The sequence below is a fragment of the Mus pahari genome, chromosome 9 (genome assembly GCF_900095145.1).
Source record: "Mus pahari chromosome 9, PAHARI_EIJ_v1.1, whole genome shotgun sequence".
Taxonomy (NCBI): Eukaryota; Metazoa; Chordata; class Mammalia; order Rodentia; family Muridae; genus Mus; species Mus pahari.
In genome coordinates, this window is record NC_034598.1 from 52,403,702 (window position 1) to 52,411,724 (window position 8,023).

Consider the following 8,023-nt stretch of genomic DNA (forward strand, 5'->3'; position numbering starts at 1 on the left):
CATCTTCTGCTACATATTTAGTCACGAGCTCTGGGGGTACTGGTTAGTTCATATTGTTGTTCCACCTATAGGGTTGCAGTCCTCTTCAGCTCCTTGGGTAATTTCCCTAGCTTCTCCATTGAGGGCCCTTTGTTCCACCCAAGAGATGACTGTGAGCATCCACTTCTGTATTTGTCAGGCACTGGCACAGCCTCACATGAGACTTCTAAATCAGGGCCCTTTCAGCAAAATCTTGCTGGCATGTACAATAGTGTCTGGGTTTGGTGGCTGATTATGGTATGGATCCCCAGGTTGGATAGTCTTGGATGGTCCATCCTTTGTCTTAGCACCAAACTTTGTCTCTGTAACTTCTTCCATGGGTATTTTGTTCCCTATTATAAGGAGGAATGAAGTATCCATATCTTGGTCTTCCTTCTTCCTGGTTTTCTTGTATTTTGCAAATTGTATCTTGGGTATTCTAAGTTTCTGGGCTACTATCCACTTATCAGTGAGTGCATATCAAGTGACTTCTTTTGTGATTGGGTTATCTCACTCAGGATGATATCCTCCAGATACATCCATTTGCCCAAGAATTTCATAAATTCATTGTTTTTAATAGCTGAATAACACTCCATTGTGTAAATGTACCACATTTTCTGTATCCATTCCTCTATTGAGGTACATCTGGATTCTTTCCAGCTTCTGGCTATTATAAATAAGGCTGCTATGAATATAGTAGAGCATATGTCCTTATTGCCAACTGGAACATCTTCTGGGTATATGCCCAGGAGAGGTATTTCTGGATCTTCCAGAAGAACAATGTCCAGTTTTCTGAGGAACCACCAGATTGATTTCCAGAGTGGTTTTACAAGCTTGCAATCCCACCAGTAATGGAGTAGTGTCCCTCTTTCTCCACATTCTTGCCAGCATCTTCTGTCACCTGAATTTTTTATCTTAGCCATTCTGAGTGGTGTGAGGTGGAATCTCAGGGTTGTTTTGATTTGCATTTCCCTGATGATTAAGGATGTTGTACATTTTTTTTAAGTGTTTCTCAGCCCTTCATTCCTCAGTTGAGAATTCTTTGTTTATCCCTGTACCCCATTTTTTAATGGGGTTATTTGAATTTCTGGAGTCTACCTTCTTGAGCTCTTTGTATATATTGGATATTAGTCCCCTATCAGATTTAGGTTTGATAAAAATCCTTTCTCAATGCAATGATATGTTTAATTGTTCTCTATTTCATTGTATTTCATTATGATGAACTTTATCATACCTCAGTTTCATCAGTTATTGGTAGTAATTGGACATAAATACATTGCAATAACAGTTTGCAAGTAAAAAAGTTTCATCTATATGTCAAAAATACCATTGTTGTTTTTTGTACTATAAAGTAAGTTTCACTTTGTTCTATCATAATCAGAGACAGAGAAATGTTACATGAGATAACAATTCACTCTCTAGGAGGAAACATTGTACAGACTCTGCAAACAGTCCTGAGCTGATCCAGACTCGCAAGAGCTGTTCAATGGCATTAGTAGAAGACTGAGCTCCAGAATAGATGAAGGGTTCCATCGAAGGGTAGACATGTTTAAATCTTAGCATTTAAGCAGAGTTCCTATGGAATGGGAATGTTCTGCTTGTATTTGTGGCCCTTGCTGATTTAGAAGTAAAACAATTCAACAAATAAAATGTTTATTCAGGTCATGACATGAATGTTTATCAGACACAAAGAACCATTTGTGGACATCACCTCTGTTGTGCTTTGGAAATTGAAGAATTCAAATTAGTTGCAAAACTTTTGGCTCAGTTCAGTCCACAAAGGCAAAGAGGAAGCCAATGAAGTCTTCTAATAAAGCATAAAGCATGCATCCCCTAAAAGTCTAGCAGTCAGTGAGTGGTTTTCAATGTTTACAGAGGAATTTTTGCTAAGAGAGAATTAAACTGAGGAACTTGGTGGAAAGATTTTGATACCGGATTGCGATGACGTTTCACACTTACACACATTTGTTGAAAGGATTGACCTGAATACACTTAATGCATGAATTTTATGGCATGCAAAGCTTAAGCAAGCTGCTTCCAAAATGATGTCACTTTAATGGGTGGTAAAGCAAGGACTTTAAAGCAAATGATTATCTCCACTACCAAGATCCCAAACATCACACAGTATTCTACCTACCCCTCGTGCCTCTGGTATCTCTGAAGATGTTTTTAAATTCTGTAATGCATAAACTGAAATGCATTTCTAAGAAGAAAGGTTAAGACCTTGATGTACAATAACATACAGTAAACGTTATGATCTCTGATTACATACATTTCTACACGAAGGTGTTTTTCCTGAATGAGATTACACAAGTGTCATTTAATTGATGTCAGATGATGCAACTCTGTTGGTTAAAACATGAGAAGGTGACCAATCCAATGTCCTTCAACATTGTAGTGAATGAAAGTAAGACAGTCTGCACCCCACCAGGGGCTTTGCACAATGCTGAGGACACAGAGGAAGAGTAAATTTTCAGAGGCAAAGTCCTTCTTTCTCCTTTGTGTCTTTTTGGCTCTACCTATGCTGATCCTATTTATTTTCCTCAAACTATCTCTAAATGTCATTATTTGTTCCTGTGATGGATTAAAGATCCTGTCATCTGTTATAAAATATTTATATTAGAATCTCAAGGAAGACATTTAGTCACTGAAAAGCTGATAATAACTCAGTGTGTCTGTTTAATGTGCTGTTTTTAGAAAATCACTGACAGATTTGATTAGCTAAACGTGAGAAGAAAACAACACTCTAGATATGTATTTGTCTGGTCAGCAGATTTGCTCAGGATGTGGCTACAGTGCTCTCCCAAGGACATATAAGTTCTACAGAGTTTGTTTCCACACATTAATAGCAAGGCCATCCATCAATATCACCCATTTTAACTATTCAAGCTAAAATAACATCTGATAATCATGTTCACCTCTTGTTAAATTAGCAATGTTTTTGAAACTTGCTTTATCATATTTGAGAGGTTTTCTAAATGTCTAGCTTAGAAATAATAAAATCAACCATGGACATTTTCTTTAATGTTCAGCTCTGCCCAACAGAGTTTTACTACATTGTAACTAATGTTTTTATACTATAATATTGTTAGGAATGTCATACTCAGTAAACTTACCTTGAGATCTGTTCCTTTTTAGTTCTTTAAGATAATCTTAGTCATTTTCACCTAGCATCTGGAGTCTTCACAAATTTTCATTTTATTTTTCTACTTTTAAAATCCACCTCTTCATATCAAGAAGGTCCCTAAAAATTTTCAAACACAACAGATTTGAGACAAAAGAAGTGAGAGTTAAGGCCAAATTTCTGTGTTCATATATGTTATGGATTATTTTTTAACAAAATAATTTATTTCTCAGAGTCTAAAACCTCCTGTAAGCAGCTTCCCCGTTGTGGATGAAAATCCAGCTCCTTAGGCCTTAAACTCAAACTCAAAATACGGTGGGTCGAAGTAGTAGATATGGACATTAGCATCTTCGCCACTGCTGCTATAACTCTTGCAATCAGGATGTAAGGCAACACTGTTGATTGGTCCAAAGTGGCCCTTCACTCTTCCAAACTCTTCCTCAAAAACCAAATGGAAGAACCTGGCCTCAAACTTGTCACTCCTGGTAGAGGTTGTGATTTACATCCGTGACTCCCTGACCACCTCCCAGAACCACATGGTCATAGTTGGGAGAGAGAGCAGCCAAGTAATCTGGACATTCTTTTAGAAAAGTCTTCTGATGTTCAAGACTCATAGAGCCGAAGAGCTTAGCTGTGTTGTCCTTAGATGCAGTGACAAACATGGTCATGTCTCTAGACAATTGGATGTCATTGATCTGCTGAGAGTACTCCTTAACATCACCAACCCCTCTCCAGACTTGGCGCTATACCGGTTGAGCGCTCCGCTCTCAAGGCCTGCAATGATGCACTCCCCCAGGTGTCCCCAGACAGCACTGGTGATCTTGGAATCATTACAGGGGATCTTCATGTATGGCTCATTTCTGTCAAGCTGGCTTGGATCCCACAGATCAAAGAAGCTCACAAAACACGGATAACCCCATATGCTTGTCTGTGGAGAACATGATGACGTTGCCCCCAAAGTCAAAGCCACAGGTCCGGACCACTGAGTTGGTCTTGAGTAGAGTCAGCTGCTTCCCTGTTTCACAGTCCCAGAGATGACAGCTGTTGTCAGCTGAGTCAGTAAGGACATGCTTGGTGTCCCAGTCAGCATCCACACTCCACACAGTTCCAGTGTGGCTCATGTTGGTGCCTAGCCTCTTGCCATTGCCCAAGCACCACACATTGAAGATAGGTCTTTAGCCACAGTGAAGAGGAGGTCTCCTTCCCAGTTATATTTGATCTTGATCGGCGTGATGGGATTCATCCTGGAGGGGACAGGAGGAGAGAGGCAATGTGTTGTGGATGTTTTTAAGTGATATAAAAGCATGCAATTTTACACACATCAAACATCAGCCTATACTTGCAGAAAATTAATATACCATATTACATATTCATAGTCATACATTAATGTAAAGCATTTGAAAGAGTAAAAGTTGTAATATTTTATCATATAGTTAATAATTGTATTGTTTTATTATAACACATATTATGTTTCAGTTGATCTTTATTGTGTTATGAATATGTTCCTATGGGAACATTTGGCAGTAGTTAATATGTATTTTGCCTTTTATTGATATCTTCATCTCTGTGACCTCTTATTCAAATACATAAGAGGTAAAATATCAAATGGAAACAGTCCTCAGTATTCTAAAGTATTTATAACAATTGCCTAATATCTTTGAAACAAATGAGCACAATCACAAATTCAAACCTAACTCTTATATGAAAGAACATTTGAAATCATTCAAAGAAGTTTTCTTTTCAAACTTTTGGGTAGTCATTCAGAACTTAAGAAAACATGAACTGGGCCCCAGATCCTGTTAGGCTTACTGCTTTAAACCGTTTACTACCAGGTTACAATGAAGAGCTTATGCATTTATTTGCTTGTTTCAAATAAAATAGCAAGGCAACTTGTTTATGGTATATAGATTCTACTTGTGTTCTATCATATAGCATGGAAGCATCTTTCCTGGTGCTATAGACATCATTTGTGGGCTCCGAAGCATGAACGCTGACCACCAACAGCAAATGGTTACTATGTCTGAAGCTTTGCCCAAAGTACTTCACAGATATTAAAGTATTTTGCATTCTTAGCAATCTCTGACACAGTAGTATTGATGGTTTCATGTTGCATAGAAAGAATCTGTGTCATAGAAGCTAATTCCCTTTCCAGGGATGTACAGATAAGAAGAATCAATGTTAATATTTAAGACATCAGTCTGCATTGGAATCTGAGCATGTGCCAAACTACTCCATGACTCTGACTCTATATGGAAAGGATAAGTATTACAATTAAATTATTAAATTTATTTCACCATATATGGGCCATATGTAATCTTTATAAAACATTGTAATGTAACCCTATCCGCTATAGGAATAGTAACACAAAAAATATCTGCTAGGTAAAATAAAGACAATTTTTTTGTAATGTTGATGACAACATTGGTAACTAGACTTTTCTAACTTTTTATGGATAATTGAATCTTAGAGGTTGAAGTAGTATTTCTGAGTATGCAAATCATCTGAGGGTCATAGCCAGGGTTTGAGCTTGTACATGAATTTCATAAGTATATTTGCCATAATCTACTGCTTCTCTCCAGATCTCTCCCATTGACATGTGGCACAGTTCAGACAGCTTTGTAACTCGGTGAGTAATACAGCATATAACCCATGACTGTACATGTGGGGATTTATAGTCAACTGTAAGCATTTATAAATTTTCTTCCATAGAAATATAAACCAGAGGGCTGAGAAGGTGAGCAAAGTGTTTGCTATATAAGCATGAGTACTTGAATTTGAGTCTCCAGCCAAGGCAGAAATGATGTGAAATACATACAATGCAAGTTCTACTCAGGGCAGATAGACTGAGGCTGGTTGATATCTGGAGTCACTGGCTAGCTGAACAAGTCAATACATGAGCTTTGGGCTCAGGTAGAGATTCTGTCTATAAAGTGAACATGAAGGGAAAGAGAGGAGGGTGTCAGACATTCACCTCTATACCCCGTATACTCCCCCCTCACATCATAGATGAATAAAACCCTCAATGTGTAGGCACACATGTTTATCCTGCATGCACACTTTTTAAAATGTACGTTGTTATACCTTGTGTCAGCATATTTGTGCTTGACTGGTTGTCAGATGTTCGCCCATTTTTATTAGAATATCTAACACTCATTTTATGGATGATCATTAATGCCCTCCTAAACCTTTGTTGTTGCTGTTGTTGTTTCTCATTGTTGTAGTGGTTGTTTCTTGTTGCTGTGGCTACTGTTGTTTATCGGATTATCTCTATATGAGGTGCTTCATTCTCTTTCCTTCCTCACTCCAATCACTGCATCCACGCCACTTTTTCTGCTCTTCTTTGAGTATTGTGATATGAAAAACCACACGGAAAGTTAGTAGACATTTGCCCCGTGTCCTATACATTTGTCTCTTCTGGAACTCTGATCTTCAGTTATCCTATAATTTCTTTCTCTCTAATTTTAAGCATCTCCATGACTTTTCTATCTGTGATCCCTGTTTGGACCTATTGATGCTGATTACAACTCACATTTTTCCATGCTCATAACACATGTTGCATCCTCGGGGCTTGTAATTAAGTCCTTAGGGTGGACCAGTGTGACACACAGAAGAAAATACACTGGGTTGTCTCTCCACACCTTTCCCTTCATGGGTGTTCCTCTTTTTAACATAAGAGAGAAAAATCCAGGGGTCTTCATTTATTCCCTTGATCAGGTCCCAATTTTGGGGCCAGTCTTGATCTTTCTGGGTTACTTTAGCATTATATTCAACCTATTCAAACTCAGGTTAAATTTACTTCTAAAATTAATTAACAATGCTGTCACTAAAGAACTTTAAATGAAACTCTTGGGCATGGTGATACAGACCCTGAGAGGCTTGCACTCAAGTTCTATCATAAGTGCAAAATAAAAGTATGGATGAATTCTACATCTGAGGTAGATTAAGTCTAAAGGCAGTAAACTAAGCCTTGTGACTCAGAGTATCTGGCATTCAACTGCTTCATTACTGGCCACCACTATTCGTGTTCCCTAATAGAATTGTTTATTAATACACTCTTTCTTAAGTGTTCATTGAACACCATATTTTGTAATAACTCCCATTTTATTTAGTAATATTTATTCAGCAGTTATACATTAAAAGCACAAACATGTTAATAATTCAAAATTTAGTTGATCATAATATGTCTCCTTAGATGTTCAATAACTATTTCCCTAGAATGAAAACAATCCCTTTTGGAGAGAAGCAAGACTACCCATGATAGGGTTGGCTTTTCAGTAACATAGCTAGCTAGCTTTGTTATCTACAATTCCTTGATTGCACTCTTGTTAAAAAAAAAAAAAAATTACCTCCAATAAATTCAATGCTTTGCTAAGATATATCTGGGTAAAATTCTTTCCTTGATCTGTCTTAGTTCCCTGTCATGACTGAAAACACATTTTCCCAGGAAAAGTCACACAAAAGTATAAGACACAAATTAGGATATAGCAGTCAGAGAAGAAAGTTCACATAGTGGTTGAATGTCTATTTATGTTACTGCAAATGTATTCAGAGTGATGGTTTGGTAAAAGATTAACAGATCTCCCTCAAGTATTTACCTCTTACTTCGAATTCCTCAATTATTAAAATGCATAATTCAGTTAATAGTATCAATAAAAATCATACCAGCTTTCCAAAAATAACCAATATTCACTGAGATGAAGAGACTATTTATACTAACCTATTTTCCAGGTCAAAGTATCCCACTCTTGCTGATATTACTGTTTCACTATGTAGGATTATAATAAGATGTCAATCTGCGAAACTTGGCAGTACATGAAATCACTGTGGGGAATCTCACAGATTATAGAGCAGCTTTTGTTTAAGATCTTTGTTCCCTCCTCA

The 8,023-nt window shown here is 37.3% G+C and overlaps 1 pseudogene; it reads right to left on the minus strand.

Moving 5' to 3' along the window:
• Positions 1-3,428: 3,428 nt before the first annotated feature.
• LOC110326100 lies at positions 3,429-4,385 on the minus strand (annotated as a pseudogene).
• Positions 4,386-8,023: the final 3,638 nt, after the last annotated feature.